Raw genomic sequence first — 22,027 nt, forward strand, 5'->3', positions numbered from 1 at the left:
ATTTTAAACCTTGAAGGAGAAACCACTATGGTCGGCATTTTAAATTCTGCTTTTAATTTCTACCAATCTCTTTTTAACAAGAAAAATATTGATCCTTCCTTTTTAGAACATGTTCTTAATTCCCTTGATGCCAAGCTAGATATTTTAGACCAGGAAGTTTTATCCCGTAATATTACCTTGGAGGAACTTTTATTTGCTTTTAAAAGTTTTTCTAATGGGAAAGCTCCTGGGGAAGATGGTCTGCCCATCGAATTTTATCATGCTTTTTGGGAAATTTTAAAGAATGACATGTTTTTATTGTATAAGGAAGTTTTTATTACTGAAGAGCTGCCCCCTTCCTGGAGGAGGGGGATTGTGTCCTTAATTTTTAAAAAAGGTGAGAGGGACCAGTTAAAAAACTGGCGCCCTATTACTCTTTTAAACGTTGATTGTAAAATTTTAGCTAAACTAATAACAATCCGTTTTAAACCTTTTATTCATAAATTAATCCATCCAAACCAGGTATGTGGGGTACCTGGGAGGTCAATTACTGAGTCCCTGAATATTTTACGTGACATCATTTGGTATTTTAAAGAAAGGGGTCAAAGCCTTGCTATTTTATCCTTAGATTTCGAGAAGGCTTTTGACCGGGTCTCCCATGAATATCTTTTTATGGTTCTTAAAAAGATGGCTGTTCCTGAAATTATTTTAACACGTATTAAGCTTTTATATCGATCCTGTTTTAGCCAAATTTCTATCAACGGATTTTTAACTAAAGGTGTTCCTCTTTTATCAGGGGTGAAACAGGGGTGCCCGTTGTCTCCGCTCCTTTTTATTTGTGCCATAGAACCTCTGTTCACCCTAATAAGAGATGATAAAGTCATCAGAGGCGTGCCCATACCTGGAGGAAGGGGGAACCAGGTAAAAATCCTAGGCTATATGGATGACGCCACCATCCTATGCCCAGACGCCGCTTCCATGAGAAGGGCATTGAGGAACACCGGCTTTTTTTGTGAAGCCTCTGGTTTTAAATTAAACGTTGATAAATGTGACTGTTTTTATACTGGTGTATGGGATTCCTCTGTGACACCAGGAGTTAACATGCAGCAGGATCAGATAAAAATTTTAGGAATTGTTTTTAATCAAGAAAACGATGGGAGACCCAATTGGGATTCAGTAATTGCCAAAATGGAAAAAAAGGTTTTAATGTGGAATTTGAGAAATCTCACCATGGAGGGAAAAGTTTTAATAATTAAATCTGTTTTATTACCCATAATGCTTTATGTAGCTATGGTTTTCCCTCCAACAATTTTATATATTAAAAAAGTGACCAGGATCTGTTTTATGTTTTTATGGGGTTCCAAAATGGAAAAACTAAAACGTGATTTTATGTACAGATGTAAGGACAATGGCGGGAGAGATGTTCCTAACCTTTTTAACTTCTTTTACATTAAATACTTTTGCTTCTGTTTTAAAATGTATAATTCTGATGGTATTTTTAGCTACTTTTTAAAGTACGCTACGGGCATGATTTTTAAACGATGGTTTCGTGTCCCTTTGAATTCTCCTGTGCTTCTGTGTCCCCCAAAACAATATGCGGTGCTCGAAAAAACTGTCAGGCTCCTAGGTCTCCAAGAATTGGAGCCTGACATATTGGGGGACCAGAAAAAAGTGTCACTCTCCTGTAGGCGGCAGGAAGATACACTGGCAGTTTCAAATTTCTCACAGGCAAGGTCCAAGGTGGTGTGGCGGAACGTTTTCGGAAAATTTATGGCAAATGTGCACAGGGACCTTGCCTGGGCAATCGTTCACCAGTGCCTCCCTACCCGTGAATTCCAGCATAGGCGAGGACTGGTGGCGAGAGCCAAGTGCCCGAGAGACAGGTGTGGTGACGACGAGACGGTAATGCACCTGTTTTGGAACTGCCCATATGCACAGGAGGTTTGGAGGAAGGTAGGCCCATTGCTGAAATGGGCCTGCGGTCTTAAAGATCTTAAATTTGAATACGTGTTTTATGGTCTTTTTAACTGCCCAAGTTTTAAACAGCAAATGGTCTGTTGGATCATTTTAAACTGTTTTAAGAATGCCATCTGGAAGGTTAGGAACATTCTGCTTTTTAAACATGATTTTATTGACGTTAAAAATTGTGTGAAATATGCCCTAAGTGAAATGTATATTTATTATCTTAGGGACAAAAAGCAGCTAGGGGTAAAAGAAGCAACATCCATGTGGTGTTTGCAAATGTGGAATACCATAACATTGTAAATAAAAATGGTTTTATTCTTTTATGTCTTTTATGCCCTGTACAAATTTTATCCTGCTATTGTTCTGTACTTTTATTATAACATCTGTATTACTGGTCTTATTATTATTCTTTTGTATTCATTTAAATGTATGAATATTTATGTATTATGCCATTGATTTTATCTTGTGGTTTCAATTTTTAAAAAAAAAAGTCTGTAAAATATATTATTTTTGCCAATAAAAAACTTTGTTGAAACCTTATCTGTTCTTATCAGTTTAATATCTGATACGTCCCCTATCTGGGGACCATATATTAAATGGATTTTTAGAACAGGGAGATGGAAATAGAGCTTGCTCTGTCCACTCCACGCATTGACCTGGTATTGCAGTATTTCCAGGACCGGTGCACCCTTCCCTTATGTGTTGACTAAAATCAGATTCCAAAAGTGCTATTTGTGTTTGCTATTGTTTTTGTCTTTCTGATGGGATCTCCCCTTTTAATCCCATTATTTCAACACCTGTTGGACAATGCATTTGTACAGTCATGTGTGATAATGAGCTCATTTATTAAATGCAATTAATTAATACATTGCCACCTCTTGTTGTGTGTGTGTGTGTGTGTGTGTGTGTGTGTGTGTGTGTGTGTGTGTGTGTGTGTGTGTGTGTGTGTGTGTGTGTGTCTTCTGTGTTTCTGTGTTTCCGGCATTTCACATTGGAACAGCTCATTCACCTTCCTTGTCTTCTCTCCGCCCTCCCTTTTAGGTAGGTTAAAGAGCTGCACCTGAGCCAGCCACTGATTGATTGATGCAGCACCACAGTCAAATAGTGGAGTGGAGTAGGGGGAACAGCAAACAGCCATTAAAGCAGCCCGCCCGCCACAATGGACCTACCTGTGTACACTAGATGGATGTGATGGAATGTACTGTCGTCCCTACATTTCCAAGAAGAAGTAAGAATTGCAGTTGCAACAAACCCTTGCTTGCCTACAAAGAGAGCAGCAATTTGGATTTGTTACTATGTTACCTGGAAGAATAACAAACTGTGCAAGGATGGAGGTTGTAGGAGCAAAGAGAAGTTGTCTGTAAAGTTGGTGGATGCCTATTTTCCATTTTGCAGTCCCTTGTCTCCCTCTTGTGGCCTCCTGGAGGCAAATAAATGTGCAAAAAAAAGACAGCCTGGCGGCCGGCTGTTGCAGTGTTGCCCTCTCAGGCAACACTGAGTGACTGACTGAGCCGCACCGTCTTATATAAAGTTCAGACGGAACTTTGCACGTGTCATAGTGGAGCCCTCAGGATTCCAGAGCCAGCTTTCTGACATCATAATGGGGCCTGCCTCAGAGATAGATAAAAGCCTGGGCCCAGGCAGTGTTGGTCAGTGCTGCTCAGCAGGCAGCACTGGACTGGACTGGACTGGATTACAGCTGATACAAGGTGTGAAGGAACAAGGGGTGGCTGTGGGCATGCACTTGCTGCCGCTGCCAGTGTTTATCTGCATGGCAGGAGGGCATTTGGGCGTTGCCAGGAAGGCGTTTTTATGTAGATTCCTCCTCTTTCAGCACTGCATTGTGGTGCAAGCAAAAGAAGCAAATCCTGTGTAGCTTCCTCTCCGGCCTTTATTCACCTCCCTCCCGCTTAGTAGCTGTAAATGTGTGTGAGCCTGCAGGGCCCCATGGAATTGCCTAGGAGTAGGCTGAATCAATCGCTGCAAGGGGTGAACAGCAGTATGGGACAGGCTCGGGCAAGGCAAGGGCCGCTCGGGTTATCGCTTCTCGGCCTTTTGGCTAAGATCAAGTGTAGTATCTGTTCTTATCAGTTTAATATCTGATACGTCCCCTATCTGGGGACCATATATTAAATGGATTTTTAGAACAGGGAGATGGAAATAGAGCTTGCTCTGTCCACTCCACGCATTGACCTGGTATTGCAGTATTTCCAGGACCGGTGCACCCTTCCCTTATGTGTTGACTAAAATCAGATTCCAAAAGTGCTATTTGTGTTTGCTATTGTTTTTGTCTTTCTGATGGGATCTCCCCTTTTAATCCCATTATTTCAACACCTGTTGGACAATGCATTTGTACAGTCATGTGTGATAATGAGCTCATTTATTAAATGCAATTAATTAATACATTGCCACCTCTTGTTGTGTGTGTGTGTGTGTGTGTGTGTGTGTGTGTGTGTGTGTCTTCTGTGTTTCTGTGTTTCCGGCATTTCACATTGGAACAGCTCATTCACCTTCCTTGTCTTCTCTCCGCCCTCCCTTTTAGGTAGGTTAAAGAGCTGCACCTGAGCCAGCCACTGATTGATTGATGCAGCACCACAGTCAAATAGTGGAGTGGAGTAGGGGGAACAGCAAACAGCCATTAAAGCAGCCCGCCCGCCACAATGGACCTACCTGTGTACACTAGATGGATGTGATGGAATGTACTGTCGTCCCTACATTTCCAAGAAGAAGTAAGAATTGCAGTTGCAACAAACCCTTGCTTGCCTACAAAGAGAGCAGCAATTTGGATTTGTTACTATGTTACCTGGAAGAATAACAAACTGTGCAAGGATGGAGGTTGTAGGAGCAAAGAGAAGTTGTCTGTAAAGTTGGTGGATGCCTATTTTCCATTTTGCAGTCCCTTGTCTCCCTCTTGTGGCCTCCTGGAGGCAAATAAATGTGCAAAAAAAAGACAGCCTGGCGGCCGGCTGTTGCAGTGTTGCCCTCTCAGGCAACACTGAGTGACTGACTGAGCCGCACCGTCTTATATAAAGTTCAGACGGAACTTTGCACGTGTCATAGTGGAGCCCTCAGGATTCCAGAGCCAGCTTTCTGACATCATAATGGGGCCTGCCTCAGAGATAGATAAAAGCCTGGGCCCAGGCAGTGTTGGTCAGTGCTGCTCAGCAGGCAGCACTGGACTGGACTGGACTGGATTACAGCTGATACAAGGTGTGAAGGAACAAGGGGTGGCTGTGGGCATGCACTTGCTGCCGCTGCCAGTGTTTATCTGCATGGCAGGAGGGCATTTGGGCGTTGCCAGGAAGGCGTTTTTATGTAGATTCCTCCTCTTTCAGCACTGCATTGTGGTGCAAGCAAAAGAAGCAAATCCTGTGTAGCTTCCTCTCCGGCCTTTATTCACCTCCCTCCCGCTTAGTAGCTGTAAATGTGTGTGAGCCTGCAGGGCCCCATGGAATTGCCTAGGAGTAGGCTGAATCAATCGCTGCAAGGGGTGAACAGCAGTATGGGACAGGCTCGGGCAAGGCAAGGGCCGCTCGGGTTATCGCTTCTCGGCCTTTTGGCTAAGATCAAGTGTAGTATCTGTTCTTATCAGTTTAATATCTGATACGTCCCCTATCTGGGGACCATATATTAAATGGATTTTTAGAACAGGGAGATGGAAATAGAGCTTGCTCTGTCCACTCCACGCATTGACCTGGTATTGCAGTATTTCCAGGACCGGTGCACCCTTCCCTTATGTGTTGACTAAAATCAGATTCCAAAAGTGCTATTTGTGTTTGCTATTGTTTTTGTCTTTCTGATGGGATCTCCCCTTTTAATCCCATTATTTCAACACCTGTTGGACAATGCATTTGTACAGTCATGTGTGATAATGAGCTCATTTATTAAATGCAATTAATTAATACATTGCCACCTCTTGTTGTGTGTGTGTGTGTGTGTGTGTGTGTGTGTGTGTGTGTGTCTTCTGTGTTTCTGTGTTTCCGGCATTTCACATTGGAACAGCTCATTCACCTTCCTTGTCTTCTCTCCGCCCTCCCTTTTAGGTAGGTTAAAGAGCTGCACCTGAGCCAGCCACTGATTGATTGATGCAGCACCACAGTCAAATAGTGGAGTGGAGTAGGGGGAACAGCAAACAGCCATTAAAGCAGCCCGCCCGCCACAATGGACCTACCTGTGTACACTAGATGGATGTGATGGAATGTACTGTCGTCCCTACATTTCCAAGAAGAAGTAAGAATTGCAGTTGCAACAAACCCTTGCTTGCCTACAAAGAGAGCAGCAATTTGGATTTGTTACTATGTTACCTGGAAGAATAACAAACTGTGCAAGGATGGAGGTTGTAGGAGCAAAGAGAAGTTGTCTGTAAAGTTGGTGGATGCCTATTTTCCATTTTGCAGTCCCTTGTCTCCCTCTTGTGGCCTCCTGGAGGCAAATAAATGTGCAAAAAAAAGACAGCCTGGCGGCCGGCTGTTGCAGTGTTGCCCTCTCAGGCAACACTGAGTGACTGACTGAGCCGCACCGTCTTATATAAAGTTCAGACGGAACTTTGCACGTGTCATAGTGGAGCCCTCAGGATTCCAGAGCCAGCTTTCTGACATCATAATGGGGCCTGCCTCAGAGATAGATAAAAGCCTGGGCCCAGGCAGTGTTGGTCAGTGCTGCTCAGCAGGCAGCACTGGACTGGACTGGACTGGATTACAGCTGATACAAGGTGTGAAGGAACAAGGGGTGGCTGTGGGCATGCACTTGCTGCCGCTGCCAGTGTTTATCTGCATGGCAGGAGGGCATTTGGGCGTTGCCAGGAAGGCGTTTTTATGTAGATTCCTCCTCTTTCAGCACTGCATTGTGGTGCAAGCAAAAGAAGCAAATCCTGTGTAGCTTCCTCTCCGGCCTTTATTCACCTCCCTCCCGCTTAGTAGCTGTAAATGTGTGTGAGCCTGCAGGGCCCCATGGAATTGCCTAGGAGTAGGCTGAATCAATCGCTGCAAGGGGTGAACAGCAGTATGGGACAGGCTCGGGCAAGGCAAGGGCCGCTCGGGTTATCGCTTCTCGGCCTTTTGGCTAAGATCAAGTGTAGTATCTGTTCTTATCAGTTTAATATCTGATACGTCCCCTATCTGGGGACCATATATTAAATGGATTTTTAGAACAGGGAGATGGAAATAGAGCTTGCTCTGTCCACTCCACGCATTGACCTGGTATTGCAGTATTTCCAGGACCGGTGCACCCTTCCCTTATGTGTTGACTAAAATCAGATTCCAAAAGTGCTATTTGTGTTTGCTATTGTTTTTGTCTTTCTGATGGGATCTCCCCTTTTAATCCCATTATTTCAACACCTGTTGGACAATGCATTTGTACAGTCATGTGTGATAATGAGCTCATTTATTAAATGCAATTAATTAATACATTGCCACCTCTTGTTGTGTGTGTGTGTGTGTGTGTGTGTGTGTGTGTGTGTCTTCTGTGTTTCTGTGTTTCCGGCATTTCACATTGGAACAGCTCATTCACCTTCCTTGTCTTCTCTCCGCCCTCCCTTTTAGGTAGGTTAAAGAGCTGCACCTGAGCCAGCCACTGATTGATTGATGCAGCACCACAGTCAAATAGTGGAGTGGAGTAGGGGGAACAGCAAACAGCCATTAAAGCAGCCCGCCCGCCACAATGGACCTACCTGTGTACACTAGATGGATGTGATGGAATGTACTGTCGTCCCTACATTTCCAAGAAGAAGTAAGAATTGCAGTTGCAACAAACCCTTGCTTGCCTACAAAGAGAGCAGCAATTTGGATTTGTTACTATGTTACCTGGAAGAATAACAAACTGTGCAAGGATGGAGGTTGTAGGAGCAAAGAGAAGTTGTCTGTAAAGTTGGTGGATGCCTATTTTCCATTTTGCAGTCCCTTGTCTCCCTCTTGTGGCCTCCTGGAGGCAAATAAATGTGCAAAAAAAAGACAGCCTGGCGGCCGGCTGTTGCAGTGTTGCCCTCTCAGGCAACACTGAGTGACTGACTGAGCCGCACCGTCTTATATAAAGTTCAGACGGAACTTTGCACGTGTCATAGTGGAGCCCTCAGGATTCCAGAGCCAGCTTTCTGACATCATAATGGGGCCTGCCTCAGAGATAGATAAAAGCCTGGGCCCAGGCAGTGTTGGTCAGTGCTGCTCAGCAGGCAGCACTGGACTGGACTGGACTGGATTACAGCTGATACAAGGTGTGAAGGAACAAGGGGTGGCTGTGGGCATGCACTTGCTGCCGCTGCCAGTGTTTATCTGCATGGCAGGAGGGCATTTGGGCGTTGCCAGGAAGGCGTTTTTATGTAGATTCCTCCTCTTTCAGCACTGCATTGTGGTGCAAGCAAAAGAAGCAAATCCTGTGTAGCTTCCTCTCCGGCCTTTATTCACCTCCCTCCCGCTTAGTAGCTGTAAATGTGTGTGAGCCTGCAGGGCCCCATGGAATTGCCTAGGAGTAGGCTGAATCAATCGCTGCAAGGGGTGAACAGCAGTATGGGACAGGCTCGGGCAAGGCAAGGGCCGCTCGGGTTATCGCTTCTCGGCCTTTTGGCTAAGATCAAGTGTAGTATCTGTTCTTATCAGTTTAATATCTGATACGTCCCCTATCTGGGGACCATATATTAAATGGATTTTTAGAACAGGGAGATGGAAATAGAGCTTGCTCTGTCCACTCCACGCATTGACCTGGTATTGCAGTATTTCCAGGACCGGTGCACCCTTCCCTTATGTGTTGACTAAAATCAGATTCCAAAAGTGCTATTTGTGTTTGCTATTGTTTTTGTCTTTCTGATGGGATCTCCCCTTTTAATCCCATTATTTCAACACCTGTTGGACAATGCATTTGTACAGTCATGTGTGATAATGAGCTCATTTATTAAATGCAATTAATTAATACATTGCCACCTCTTGTTGTGTGTGTGTGTGTGTGTGTGTGTGTGTGTGTGTGTCTTCTGTGTTTCTGTGTTTCCGGCATTTCACATTGGAACAGCTCATTCACCTTCCTTGTCTTCTCTCCGCCCTCCCTTTTAGGTAGGTTAAAGAGCTGCACCTGAGCCAGCCACTGATTGATTGATGCAGCACCACAGTCAAATAGTGGAGTGGAGTAGGGGGAACAGCAAACAGCCATTAAAGCAGCCCGCCCGCCACAATGGACCTACCTGTGTACACTAGATGGATGTGATGGAATGTACTGTCGTCCCTACATTTCCAAGAAGAAGTAAGAATTGCAGTTGCAACAAACCCTTGCTTGCCTACAAAGAGAGCAGCAATTTGGATTTGTTACTATGTTACCTGGAAGAATAACAAACTGTGCAAGGATGGAGGTTGTAGGAGCAAAGAGAAGTTGTCTGTAAAGTTGGTGGATGCCTATTTTCCATTTTGCAGTCCCTTGTCTCCCTCTTGTGGCCTCCTGGAGGCAAATAAATGTGCAAAAAAAAGACAGCCTGGCGGCCGGCTGTTGCAGTGTTGCCCTCTCAGGCAACACTGAGTGACTGACTGAGCCGCACCGTCTTATATAAAGTTCAGACGGAACTTTGCACGTGTCATAGTGGAGCCCTCAGGATTCCAGAGCCAGCTTTCTGACATCATAATGGGGCCTGCCTCAGAGATAGATAAAAGCCTGGGCCCAGGCAGTGTTGGTCAGTGCTGCTCAGCAGGCAGCACTGGACTGGACTGGACTGGATTACAGCTGATACAAGGTGTGAAGGAACAAGGGGTGGCTGTGGGCATGCACTTGCTGCCGCTGCCAGTGTTTATCTGCATGGCAGGAGGGCATTTGGGCGTTGCCAGGAAGGCGTTTTTATGTAGATTCCTCCTCTTTCAGCACTGCATTGTGGTGCAAGCAAAAGAAGCAAATCCTGTGTAGCTTCCTCTCCGGCCTTTATTCACCTCCCTCCCGCTTAGTAGCTGTAAATGTGTGTGAGCCTGCAGGGCCCCATGGAATTGCCTAGGAGTAGGCTGAATCAATCGCTGCAAGGGGTGAACAGCAGTATGGGACAGGCTCGGGCAAGGCAAGGGCCGCTCGGGTTATCGCTTCTCGGCCTTTTGGCTAAGATCAAGTGTAGTATCTGTTCTTATCAGTTTAATATCTGATACGTCCCCTATCTGGGGACCATATATTAAATGGATTTTTAGAACAGGGAGATGGAAATAGAGCTTGCTCTGTCCACTCCACGCATTGACCTGGTATTGCAGTATTTCCAGGACCGGTGCACCCTTCCCTTATGTGTTGACTAAAATCAGATTCCAAAAGTGCTATTTGTGTTTGCTATTGTTTTTGTCTTTCTGATGGGATCTCCCCTTTTAATCCCATTATTTCAACACCTGTTGGACAATGCATTTGTACAGTCATGTGTGATAATGAGCTCATTTATTAAATGCAATTAATTAATACATTGCCACCTCTTGTTGTGTGTGTGTGTGTGTGTGTGTGTGTGTGTGTGTGTGTGTGTGTGTGTGTGTGTGTGTGTGTCTTCTGTGTTTCTGTGTTTCCGGCATTTCACATTGGAACAGCTCATTCACCTTCCTTGTCTTCTCTCCGCCCTCCCTTTTAGGTAGGTTAAAGAGCTGCACCTGAGCCAGCCACTGATTGATTGATGCAGCACCACAGTCAAATAGTGGAGTGGAGTAGGGGGAACAGCAAACAGCCATTAAAGCAGCCCGCCCGCCACAATGGACCTACCTGTGTACACTAGATGGATGTGATGGAATGTACTGTCGTCCCTACATTTCCAAGAAGAAGTAAGAATTGCAGTTGCAACAAACCCTTGCTTGCCTACAAAGAGAGCAGCAATTTGGATTTGTTACTATGTTACCTGGAAGAATAACAAACTGTGCAAGGATGGAGGTTGTAGGAGCAAAGAGAAGTTGTCTGTAAAGTTGGTGGATGCCTATTTTCCATTTTGCAGTCCCTTGTCTCCCTCTTGTGGCCTCCTGGAGGCAAATAAATGTGCAAAAAAAAGACAGCCTGGCGGCCGGCTGTTGCAGTGTTGCCCTCTCAGGCAACACTGAGTGACTGACTGAGCCGCACCGTCTTATATAAAGTTCAGACGGAACTTTGCACGTGTCATAGTGGAGCCCTCAGGATTCCAGAGCCAGCTTTCTGACATCATAATGGGGCCTGCCTCAGAGATAGATAAAAGCCTGGGCCCAGGCAGTGTTGGTCAGTGCTGCTCAGCAGGCAGCACTGGACTGGACTGGACTGGATTACAGCTGATACAAGGTGTGAAGGAACAAGGGGTGGCTGTGGGCATGCACTTGCTGCCGCTGCCAGTGTTTATCTGCATGGCAGGAGGGCATTTGGGCGTTGCCAGGAAGGCGTTTTTATGTAGATTCCTCCTCTTTCAGCACTGCATTGTGGTGCAAGCAAAAGAAGCAAATCCTGTGTAGCTTCCTCTCCGGCCTTTATTCACCTCCCTCCCGCTTAGTAGCTGTAAATGTGTGTGAGCCTGCAGGGCCCCATGGAATTGCCTAGGAGTAGGCTGAATCAATCGCTGCAAGGGGTGAACAGCAGTATGGGACAGGCTCGGGCAAGGCAAGGGCCGCTCGGGTTATCGCTTCTCGGCCTTTTGGCTAAGCTCAAGTGGCTAACCAGAGGCGTCCAGTGCTGAACTCTCGGCCCTGCAGCATCGCCCTTTGGGGCTTAAGCTGCTTGTTGCTATAGGGAGACAGCCAGTGGCAGGAAGGCGATCGACAATGGGCGTAATTGTGCGCCATGCTAAGGCCGGGGAAACCCGGGTCAAATATGGAATTCGTATTGAAGTGGATGCTGGATTGGAGAAAACCCTGGATATGCGATATTTGGTACGCAATGTCGTTTTTGGAATTTTGAAGGTGGAACGGACGAAGATTCTCTGTCTGCAGGAGCACAAGGTTGGTCATTATACTTTGATCTTGATGGATTTACCTGCTTGCCATAATCTGCATTTCAACTTGATGGAAAATATTAATAACCCTGAGCTTGCTGGACTCTCTTTTGTTTTACTCTATGATGAAGGAGAAGTCTTCTTGGTGGTTTTTTTGTATAATGCACATGTACCACTGCAGGATATTGTGGCCTTTTTGTCCAGGCATTGTGCATATGTCAAGTATGAAAACAAAATCTTGAACTCTGAATTGCTATGGACCGGGAAATACAAATTTCGTGTCCGTTTTCGCCAAAGCATTGAGGAACCAGGAGGTTTTCATTTCCCTCCTTCAAATTTCTCCATTGGAAGAGATAGGGGATATTTGTTCTTTCCCAGGTGTCCACCATTTTGTAGAAACTGCAAGGTTTTTGGCCATACAAAAGAAGGGTGTCAGAAAACGGGCAGGTGCTCCAAGTGCAATCAGGAGGGGCATGCAGCAAAGGAATGTGTTAATCGCATTGTCTGTAACCTGTGTGAGGTGGAAGGTCACGCCTTCAAAGACTGCCCTCTGCGGAAAAAATCATATGCAGATGCAGCCAGAATCAGAGTGTCTGAGATGCCTGGGATGGCGGGGCTGATGGGATATGCAAATGAGGCAACTATTGTCCATCATGCCTCTGGAGTTGCAACTTTAGCAGAAGTACAAGTGGAGGAAGGGGCAGGTATGGAGGCAGCCCCTGTCGAGGAAGATCTCCCTCACCCAACTGATGTCCAGACTGGGCTGCAGGGTGAGGGTGAAATTGAGGATGATGTGCCTGTGAATCCTGATGTCTCTTGGTGTCTGGATGAGGTGTTCCCAGAGGAATTTGGAGAGCAAGGGGACTTCACTACAGTTACCAGACCTGCTGATGAGATTCTGGACATGGGAGCCAAGAGGGCCAGGTTGACTGCGTCACCTCCGGTTACCCCTGGAAGAGATGCTGAATATCCTTCATCAATGATATCTTTGGATCAGCCTTTTCTGGAAGAAGGTCAAGGGACTCATCTCTTTACCTTAAATTGCCCGCCTCCAGAAGGCAAAGGCTGAGATATAAATGGACAGTTTGTGGATATTTGGTTGCTAAAATCAAAGTATGGCCACCAAAACTCTATGTAATGTCGTATCCTTAAATGTGCGACAAATTAAATCTAAGCCCAGGAGGGCTGCAGTCCTTGATTTTTTAAAAAATATAGGAGCTGATATTTATGCTTTGCAGGAATGTGGAATAGCAGAACCTGTGCCTGAGCAGGAGTGGCCACATGGCCAATGTATATGGTCTGGTTCCTCTATGAATAAAAATGATGGTGTAGGAATTTTGCTAGGGAATAGGAATTTAAAGTTAGAGAGCTATACTGTGGTGGAAGTGGGGAGGTGTATTTTGGCAGAGATTAATGTCAGAGGATGGAGGGTAAGGGTAATTAATATATATGGAGCAACAAAAAAAGAAGAAAGATTAGAGCTCCTAGAGAAATTGTCTTTTTTTTTGCCAGGGAGAATTCCCACGATTTGGGTTGGGGACTTTAACTGTGTGACGGAGGGGGAAAAAATGGATGTATCTGGTAAAAAGTTGTACCAAATAATCAAAGATTTTTCTTTTATAGATGCTGCTGAGGTTCATTTGGGAAAGCCACCACCCGACACTTATAGATCTGATAGAGGAGGGGTAACATCAAGGATAGATCGGGTGCTCTTCTCAAAAAATGTGGGGTGTATAAGTTTGCAGCAGCGTGATGTGACCTTTTCTGACCATGTGTGTATGTGTGCAACCTTTGAAGGGGATGCTCGTTTAGTGCGTGGTGCAGGCGTATGGAAGCTAAATGTAAGTTTGTTAGAGGATGAAAGAATTGTGAAGGCTTTTATATATGCTTATAAAGGATGGAAATTGCGGCAGGAATTTTTTGGGAATGTGTTGGAGTGGTGGGACTGGATGAAGAATGAATGTAAAAAATTTTTTAAAAAATGGGGCTATAAAAAAGCAGCTATGCTAAGAAACCAATATAATGAGTTGAATGTTAGAATAGAATGGTTAAGAAAACTTAGCGAGCTAGGGGTGGATGTGAGTGATTTGATGAGGGACGCAAGGAGTGAAAGTAGCCGTTTACTAGAGGAAAAAGGGAAAAAAATTATATATACATCAAAAGTGGAAAACTTAGACAAAGACGAAAAATGCACACGATTCTTTTTCAAAAAAATATGTGGTAAAAAGGATGATATGGATGAATTATTGAATGATAGGGGTGAGTGTGTTTCTGGAAAGGATGTGATGAGTGAAGTTGAAGGTTTTTATACCCAGTTGTATGGAGAGAAGTGGTATGATAAGGATTTGATGAATGAGGTTTTGAATGGGTTGGAAAATAAACTTGGAGAGGAAGATCGTGAGTCTCTGTGTGGTGATATTACCATGGATGAAGTGAGAAATGTGGTGATGAGTGCAAATAAAAATAAAACACCTGGGAAGGATGGGATTCCAATTGAATTATATGTGAGGATGTGGGATATAATGGGTGGGGATTTGCTTGCGGTATGTCAGTATATGTGGAAGCATGGTGTGCTGAGCGAATCTATGAAAGAAGGTGTGGTTGTGCTGATATATAAAAAAGGTGAGAAGAAAAACTTGGCAAACTGGAGGCCAATTACTTTGTTGGCTTCTGATTATAAGTGTTTTAGTAAAGTATTGGCCAATAGGATGCGTGAGGTTGTTGGTGAAGTGGTGAATGAAGATCAAGTGTGTGCAGTGCCTGGTAGAAGTATGACTGATAATTTGTTGTTACTAAGGGATATGATTGGGGACTGTATGGATAGAAAGCAGAAATGTATGGTCCTATCTGTGGATTTTGAAAAGGCATTTGATAGGGTGTCGCATGAGTTTATGTTTAAAGTGCTGTGTAAAATGGGTTTTCCGAGAAAGTTTGTGTATGCAGTGAAAGGTTTGTATAGGAACGTAACAAGTGAGTTTCTCGTAAATGGGTTTCTGAGTGGAAAAGTGGGGATAAGGTCAGGTGTCAGGCAGGGTTGCCCTATGTCCCCTGTCCTGTTCATTAGTGTGATTGAAGTATTGTTGTGTATGGTTAGAAGGGAAAAATTTATCAGGGGGTTATTAATCCCTGGGAGTAATGGGAAATTTGTGAAAGTGTTGGGTTATATGGACGATGTGGTGATTGTTAGTGAAAGGGAGGCGGAGATAAATAGAGCGAGATTGTTGTTGAGTTTGTTTTGTAGTGCGTCTGCGTTTAAAGTGAATTGGGGTAAATGTAGCTTTAAGTGTTTTGGTGACAGGTGTGTGAGAATGGATGGGGTTAAGTGTGAGATGGGTGCTATTAAAATATTGGGTGTGCAATTTAATGAGGATCTGAGAGGGACTGAAAGTTGGGATGAATGTGGTATGAGAATAGAACGAAAGCTGAACTTTTGGAGCCTGAGAAGTTTGACACTGACGGGAAAAATTCTGATAGTTAAAGCTGTTATATTACCAATTTTACTTTTTTGTGCAGTTGTTTTCCCTTTTGCTACCCATAAAATTAAGAAGACGGAAAAGATGATTTTTACCTTTTTTTGGGGGAGTAGAATGGAAAAATTGAAGAGAGAGTATGTGTATAAGATGTGTGTGAATGGTGGTTTAGATTTCCCAAATGTTGAGTTATTTTTGGGTTTGCATTATATCAAAGTGGTGTCTGTGTTAGTGCAGAGGAATAACAAGACTGGTTTCATGATTAGATACTTGGCTGGTTGGATGTTGTATGGTCTGAATTGGGTAAAGAGAGATGCAAGTGTGCCTGTGGCTTTCAAGTGTCCAGTGTGGTATATGAGGATTGAGGTTTTTGTGAGGAAAAATGACTTGCTTGCTGTGCCAATGAGTGGTTTTAAAAATAAGAATGCGGTGATGAAGAGAATACGTGCGAATGAAATTCCATGTGAAATTGCAGGTTTGAGGTCTAATGAAGTGCAGAGTGTATGGAGTAAATTGAAGGTGAGTGGTCTGTCAAACAGACAGCGTGATATTGTGTGGATGTCGCTGCATAATATCCTACCTGTTAGGCAAGTGCAGAAAAGAAGGGATCTTATTAGGTCTGAGGTTTGCCCGAGGGATGGATGTGGAGCAAGTGAGAGTGTGAGACATATGTTGTGGGATTGTGACTATTCGTATGAAGTATGGAAAGGGGTGGGTGGTTTGTGTAAAGAACTGGCGGGGGTAAAATTCGTTAATTGGAAAGTAGCAATGTTTGGAATGGGTGCAAGTAGTCGTATGAAAGATAGAATTATGTGGTTAATTATGGCATGTGTGATGGAAAGTTTGTGGGATGTGAGAAACTTGTTAGTGTTTAAAAGGAAATTAGTGCCTGTAAATGAGTGTATTAGGATGATTTTGTCTAGACTTTACGTCATATATTTGTGGGATAGACAGCATGGTGGTGGCTTAGATTCAGAGGGGATATGGAAGTTCAAAAAATGGAAATTCCTGATACGATGTAGGTAATATTGTTCTGTTTTTTTTGTGATTGTTTATGTGAATTGATTATGAATAAAGAACAAACCAGAATGATGCTAAGTTTGAAGCAACGTGGTTTTGATTTTCAAGTTTTGAGAAACATTATAAGTTGCTTATAACTAACTGAAATGGTTTTAAAAAAAAAAAAAAAAAAAAATCTGTTCTTATCAGTTTAATATCTGATACGTCCCCTATCTGGGGACCATATATTAAATGGATTTTTAGAACAGGGAGATGGAAATAGAGCTTGCTCTGTCCACTCCACGCATTGACCTGGTATTGCAGTATTTCCAGGACCGGTGCACCCTTCCCTTATGTGTTGACTAAAATCAGATTCCAAAAGTGCTATTTGTGTTTGCTATTGTTTTTGTCTTTCTGATGGGATCTCCCCTTTTAATCCCATTATTTCAACACCTGTTGGACAATGCATTTGTACAGTCATGTGTGATAATGAGCTCATTTATTAAATGCAATTAATTAATACATTGCCACCTCTTGTTGTGTGTGTGTGTGTGTGTGTGTGTGTGTGTGTGTGTGTGTGTGTGTGTGTGTGTGTGTGTGTGTGTGTGTGTCTTCTGTGTTTCTGTGTTTCCGGCATTTCACATTGGAACAGCTCATTCACCTTCCTTGTCTTCTCTCCGCCCTCCCTTTTAGGTAGGTTAAAGAGCTGCACCTGAGCCAGCCACTGATTGATTGATGCAGCACCACAGTCAAATAGTGGAGTGGAGTAGGGGGAACAGCAAACAGCCATTAAAGCAGCCCGCCCGCCACAATGGACCTACCTGTGTACACTAGATGGATGTGATGGAATGTACTGTCGTCCCTACATTTCCAAGAAGAAGTAAGAATTGCAGTTGCAACAAACCCTTGCTTGCCTACAAAGAGAGCAGCAATTTGGATTTGTTACTATGTTACCTGGAAGAATAACAAACTGTGCAAGGATGGAGGTTGTAGGAGCAAAGAGAAGTTGTCTGTAAAGTTGGTGGATGCCTATTTTCCATTTTGCAGTCCCTTGTCTCCCTCTTGTGGCCTCCTGGAGGCAAATAAATGTGCAAAAAAAAGACAGCCTGGCGGCCGGCTGTTGCAGTGTTGCCCTCTCAGGCAACACTGAGTGACTGACTGAGCCGCACCGTCTTATATAAAGTTCAGACGGAACTTTGCACGTGTCATAGTGGAGCCCTCAGGATTCCAGAGCCAGCTTTCTGACATCATAATGGGGCCTGCCTCAGAGATAGATAAAAGCCTGGGCCCAGGCAGTGTTGGTCAGTGCTGCTCAGCAGGCAGCACTGGACTGGACTGGACTGGATTACAGCTGATACAAGGTGTGAAGGAACAAGGGGTGGCTGTGGGCATGCACTTGCTGCCGCTGCCAGTGTTTATCTGCATGGCAGGAGGGCATTTGGGCGTTGCCAGGAAGGCGTTTTTATGTAGATTCCTCCTCTTTCAGCACTGCATTGTGGTGCAAGCAAAAGAAGCAAATCCTGTGTAGCTTCCTCTCCGGCCTTTATTCACCTCCCTCCCGCTTAGTAGCTGTAAATGTGTGTGAGCCTGCAGGGCCCCATGGAATTGCCTAGGAGTAGGCTGAATCAATCGCTGCAAGGGGTGAACAGCAGTATGGGACAGGCTCGGGCAAGGCAAGGGCCGCTCGGGTTATCGCTTCTCGGCCTTTTGGCTAAGATCAAGTGTAGTATCTGTTCTTATCAGTTTAATATCTGATACGTCCCCTATCTGGGGACCATATATTAAATGGATTTTTAGAACAGGGAGATGGAAATAGAGCTTGCTCTGTCCACTCCACGCATTGACCTGGTATTGCAGTATTTCCAGGACCGGTGCACCCTTCCCTTATGTGTTGACTAAAATCAGATTCCAAAAGTGCTATTTGTGTTTGCTATTGTTTTTGTCTTTCTGATGGGATCTCCCCTTTTAATCCCATTATTTCAACACCTGTTGGACAATGCATTTGTACAGTCATGTGTGATAATGAGCTCATTTATTAAATGCAATTAATTAATACATTGCCACCTCTTGTTGTGTGTGTGTGTGTGTGTGTGTGTGTGTGTGTGTGTGTGTGTGTGTGTGTGTGTGTGTGTGTGTGTGTGTCTTCTGTGTTTCTGTGTTTCCGGCATTTCACATTGGAACAGCTCATTCACCTTCCTTGTCTTCTCTCCGCCCTCCCTTTTAGGTAGGTTAAAGAGCTGCACCTGAGCCAGCCACTGATTGATTGATGCAGCACCACAGTCAAATAGTGGAGTGGAGTAGGGGGAACAGCAAACAGCCATTAAAGCAGCCCGCCCGCCACAATGGACCTACCTGTGTACACTAGATGGATGTGATGGAATGTACTGTCGTCCCTACATTTCCAAGAAGAAGTAAGAATTGCAGTTGCAACAAACCCTTGCTTGCCTACAAAGAGAGCAGCAATTTGGATTTGTTACTATGTTACCTGGAAGAATAACAAACTGTGCAAGGATGGAGGTTGTAGGAGCAAAGAGAAGTTGTCTGTAAAGTTGGTGGATGCCTATTTTCCATTTTGCAGTCCCTTGTCTCCCTCTTGTGGCCTCCTGGAGGCAAATAAATGTGCAAAAAAAAGACAGCCTGGCGGCCGGCTGTTGCAGTGTTGCCCTCTCAGGCAACACTGAGTGACTGACTGAGCCGCACCGTCTTATATAAAGTTCAGACGGAACTTTGCACGTGTCATAGTGGAGCCCTCAGGATTCCAGAGCCAGCTTTCTGACATCATAATGGGGCCTGCCTCAGAGATAGATAAAAGCCTGGGCCCAGGCAGTGTTGGTCAGTGCTGCTCAGCAGGCAGCACTGGACTGGACTGGACTGGATTACAGCTGATACAAGGTGTGAAGGAACAAGGGGTGGCTGTGGGCATGCACTTGCTGCCGCTGCCAGTGTTTATCTGCATGGCAGGAGGGCATTTGGGCGTTGCCAGGAAGGCGTTTTTATGTAGATTCCTCCTCTTTCAGCACTGCATTGTGGTGCAAGCAAAAGAAGCAAATCCTGTGTAGCTTCCTCTCCGGCCTTTATTCACCTCCCTCCCGCTTAGTAGCTGTAAATGTGTGTGAGCCTGCAGGGCCCCATGGAATTGCCTAGGAGTAGGCTGAATCAATCGCTGCAAGGGGTGAACAGCAGTATGGGACAGGCTCGGGCAAGGCAAGGGCCGCTCGGGTTATCGCTTCTCGGCCTTTTGGCTAAGATCAAGTGTAGTATCTGTTCTTATCAGTTTAATATCTGATACGTCCCCTATCTGGGGACCATATATTAAATGGATTTTTAGAACAGGGAGATGGAAATAGAGCTTGCTCTGTCCACTCCACGCATTGACCTGGTATTGCAGTATTTCCAGGACCGGTGCACCCTTCCCTTATGTGTTGACTAAAATCAGATTCCAAAAGTGCTATTTGTGTTTGCTATTGTTTTTGTCTTTCTGATGGGATCTCCCCTTTTAATCCCATTATTTCAACACCTGTTGGACAATGCATTTGTACAGTCATGTGTGATAATGAGCTCATTTATTAAATGCAATTAATTAATACATTGCCACCTCTTGTTGTGTGTGTGTGTGTGTGTGTGTGTGTGTGTGTGTGTGTGTGTGTGTGTGTGTGTGTGTGTGTGTGTGTGTGTGTGTGTCTTCTGTGTTTCTGTGTTTCCGGCATTTCACATTGGAACAGCTCATTCACCTTCCTTGTCTTCTCTCCGCCCTCCCTTTTAGGTAGGTTAAAGAGCTGCACCTGAGCCAGCCACTGATTGATTGATGCAGCACCACAGTCAAATAGTGGAGTGGAGTAGGGGGAACAGCAAACAGCCATTAAAGCAGCCCGCCCGCCACAATGGACCTACCTGTGTACACTAGATGGATGTGATGGAATGTACTGTCGTCCCTACATTTCCAAGAAGAAGTAAGAATTGCAGTTGCAACAAACCCTTGCTTGCCTACAAAGAGAGCAGCAATTTGGATTTGTTACTATGTTACCTGGAAGAATAACAAACTGTGCAAGGATGGAGGTTGTAGGAGCAAAGAGAAGTTGTCTGTAAAGTTGGTGGATGCCTATTTTCCATTTTGCAGTCCCTTGTCTCCCTCTTGTGGCCTCCTGGAGGCAAATAAATGTGCAAAAAAAAGACAGCCTGGCGGCCGGCTGTTGCAGTGTTGCCCTCTCAGGCAACACTGAGTGACTGACTGAGCCGCACCGTCTTATATAAAGTTCAGACGGAACTTTGCACGTGTCATAGTGGAGCCCTCAGGATTCCAGAGCCAGCTTTCTGACATCATAATGGGGCCTGCCTCAGAGATAGATAAAAGCCTGGGCCCAGGCAGTGTTGGTCAGTGCTGCTCAGCAGGCAGCACTGGACTGGACTGGACTGGATTACAGCTGATACAAGGTGTGAAGGAACAAGGGGTGGCTGTGGGCATGCACTTGCTGCCGCTGCCAGTGTTTATCTGCATGGCAGGAGGGCATTTGGGCGTTGCCAGGAAGGCGTTTTTATGTAGATTCCTCCTCTTTCAGCACTGCATTGTGGTGCAAGCAAAAGAAGCAAATCCTGTGTAGCTTCCTCTCCGGCCTTTATTCACCTCCCTCCCGCTTAGTAGCTGTAAATGTGTGTGAGCCTGCAGGGCCCCATGGAATTGCCTAGGAGTAGGCTGAATCAATCGCTGCAAGGGGTGAACAGCAGTATGGGACAGGCTCGGGCAAGGCAAGGGCCGCTCGGGTTATCGCTTCTCGGCCTTTTGGCTAAGATCAAGTGTAGTATCTGTTCTTATCAGTTTAATATCTGATACGTCCCCTATCTGGGGACCATATATTAAATGGATTTTTAGAACAGGGAGATGGAAATAGAGCTTGCTCTGTCCACTCCACGCATTGACCTGGTATTGCAGTATTTCCAGGACCGGTGCACCCTTCCCTTATGTGTTGACTAAAATCAGATTCCAAAAGTGCTATTTGTGTTTGCTATTGTTTTTGTCTTTCTGATGGGATCTCCCCTTTTAATCCCATTATTTCAACACCTGTTGGACAATGCATTTGTACAGTCATGTGTGATAATGAGCTCATTTATTAAATGCAATTAATTAATACATTGCCACCTCTTGTTGTGTGTGTGTGTGTGTGTGTGTGTGTGTGTGTGTGTGTGTGTGTGTGTGTGTGTGTGTGTGTGTGTGTGTGTGTCTTCTGTGTTTCTGTGTTTCCGGCATTTCACATTGGAACAGCTCATTCACCTTCCTTGTCTTCTCTCCGCCCTCCCTTTTAGGTAGGTTAAAGAGCTGCACCTGAGCCAGCCACTGATTGATTGATGCAGCACCACAGTCAAATAGTGGAGTGGAGTAGGGGGAACAGCAAACAGCCATTAAAGCAGCCCGCCCGCCACAATGGACCTACCTGTGTACACTAGATGGATGTGATGGAATGTACTGTCGTCCCTACATTTCCAAGAAGAAGTAAGAATTGCAGTTGCAACAAACCCTTGCTTGCCTACAAAGAGAGCAGCAATTTGGATTTGTTACTATGTTACCTGGAAGAATAACAAACTGTGCAAGGATGGAGGTTGTAGGAGCAAAGAGAAGTTGTCTGTAAAGTTGGTGGATGCCTATTTTCCATTTTGCAGTCCCTTGTCTCCCTCTTGTGGCCTCCTGGAGGCAAATAAATGTGCAAAAAAAAGACAGCCTGGCGGCCGGCTGTTGCAGTGTTGCCCTCTC

At 44.8% G+C, this 22,027-nt stretch overlaps 10 non-coding genes across 10 annotated transcripts; all 10 read left to right on the plus strand.

The window, feature by feature from the left end:
• Window positions 1–2,445: 2,445 nt before the first annotated feature.
• LOC142718129 (U2 spliceosomal RNA) lies at window positions 2,446–2,637 on the plus strand. The gene has a single exon (XR_012872266.1). It is a non-coding gene; the product is annotated as a U2 spliceosomal RNA (small nuclear RNA).
• Window positions 2,638–3,983: 1,346 nt separating this feature from the next.
• Window positions 3,984–4,174, plus strand: LOC142718113 (U2 spliceosomal RNA). The gene has a single exon (XR_012872248.1). It is a non-coding gene; the product is annotated as a U2 spliceosomal RNA (small nuclear RNA).
• Window positions 4,175–5,484: 1,310 nt separating this feature from the next.
• LOC142718114 (U2 spliceosomal RNA) lies at window positions 5,485–5,675 on the plus strand. Its single transcript, XR_012872249.1, has one exon. It is a non-coding gene; the product is annotated as a U2 spliceosomal RNA (small nuclear RNA).
• Window positions 5,676–6,985: 1,310 nt separating this feature from the next.
• Window positions 6,986–7,176, plus strand: LOC142718115 (U2 spliceosomal RNA). Its single transcript, XR_012872251.1, has one exon. It is a non-coding gene; the product is annotated as a U2 spliceosomal RNA (small nuclear RNA).
• Window positions 7,177–8,482: 1,306 nt separating this feature from the next.
• Window positions 8,483–8,673, plus strand: LOC142718116 (U2 spliceosomal RNA). Its single transcript, XR_012872252.1, has one exon. It is a non-coding gene; the product is annotated as a U2 spliceosomal RNA (small nuclear RNA).
• Window positions 8,674–9,979: 1,306 nt separating this feature from the next.
• Window positions 9,980–10,170, plus strand: LOC142718117 (U2 spliceosomal RNA). The gene has a single exon (XR_012872253.1). It is a non-coding gene; the product is annotated as a U2 spliceosomal RNA (small nuclear RNA).
• Window positions 10,171–16,450: 6,280 nt separating this feature from the next.
• Window positions 16,451–16,633, plus strand: LOC142718130 (U2 spliceosomal RNA). The gene has a single exon (XR_012872267.1). It is a non-coding gene; the product is annotated as a U2 spliceosomal RNA (small nuclear RNA).
• Window positions 16,634–17,975: 1,342 nt separating this feature from the next.
• LOC142718118 (U2 spliceosomal RNA) lies at window positions 17,976–18,166 on the plus strand. The gene has a single exon (XR_012872254.1). It is a non-coding gene; the product is annotated as a U2 spliceosomal RNA (small nuclear RNA).
• Window positions 18,167–19,506: 1,340 nt separating this feature from the next.
• LOC142718120 (U2 spliceosomal RNA) lies at window positions 19,507–19,697 on the plus strand. Its single transcript, XR_012872257.1, has one exon. It is a non-coding gene; the product is annotated as a U2 spliceosomal RNA (small nuclear RNA).
• Window positions 19,698–21,045: 1,348 nt separating this feature from the next.
• LOC142718122 (U2 spliceosomal RNA) lies at window positions 21,046–21,236 on the plus strand. Its single transcript, XR_012872258.1, has one exon. It is a non-coding gene; the product is annotated as a U2 spliceosomal RNA (small nuclear RNA).
• The last annotated feature ends 791 nt before the right edge of the window (window positions 21,237–22,027 follow it).

This window comes from Rhinoderma darwinii, unplaced genomic scaffold, assembly GCF_050947455.1.
Source record: "Rhinoderma darwinii isolate aRhiDar2 unplaced genomic scaffold, aRhiDar2.hap1 Scaffold_4608, whole genome shotgun sequence".
In the NCBI taxonomy this organism is placed as follows: Eukaryota; Metazoa; Chordata; class Amphibia; order Anura; family Rhinodermatidae; genus Rhinoderma; species Rhinoderma darwinii.